Below are 730 nucleotides of genomic sequence, written 5' to 3' on the forward strand. Positions count from 1 at the left end.
AAGAAAACACAGGTGTGGAGTCATCATCATCACCTCAGGTAAGTGGCTGCGTATGGTGCGACAGGCTCATCAATCCTAACTATTTCCTAAATGACTTTAACAACTTTACATTACCCGGGGTCTTTCCCTGCCAAACCATTGGCCCTCTTACACTATGGGTTCTAAAAACCAATGCCCATTGACCAAACTGTGGTGCTTTTCAATTTGGGGTCTCACTCCCCCGATTCATCTCCCGGTGCCCTCGCACAATTTCTGGGCTGTGGCGTGTACCTCTCCCAGCGGGTCTACCCACCTGCACACCTCCACCACTGCAGTTGCCTCCGAGCTTACCTGCTCCTTACCCTAACCGAACTACCTGGGGAAGGCCCTCTGGCGCTCTCCCCACTCGGTGCCCTCTCTGGCACTGGGCTACCCGGGTCCATCCTCCGGATCCTCGGGCCCCATCCACAACTCTACCGGCTCCCAGAGCCCACCTGCGGCCTCACCTGGCCGACATCCTCACAGTGGTGGAGTGCCCAACCAACTACACGCACTAACAGGCTACACGCCCAGCCATTTCCACAACACTAATGCACCCGTCCACAATACCATTCTGTCACCCGCACCACAGATGCCAATATCCAACCACAATTTACCTATACCCTCTACCTAACACTTACACTACCCGCCCCGGGTACTCGTGAAAGGGGTCCACTCTTCCCCCATCCACACCTTCGCACCATGCACACCA

Source organism: Myxine glutinosa, chromosome 1 (assembly GCF_964187855.1).
Source record: "Myxine glutinosa chromosome 1, kmMyxGlut1.1, whole genome shotgun sequence".
In the NCBI taxonomy this organism is placed as follows: domain Eukaryota; kingdom Metazoa; phylum Chordata; class Myxini; order Myxiniformes; family Myxinidae; genus Myxine; species Myxine glutinosa.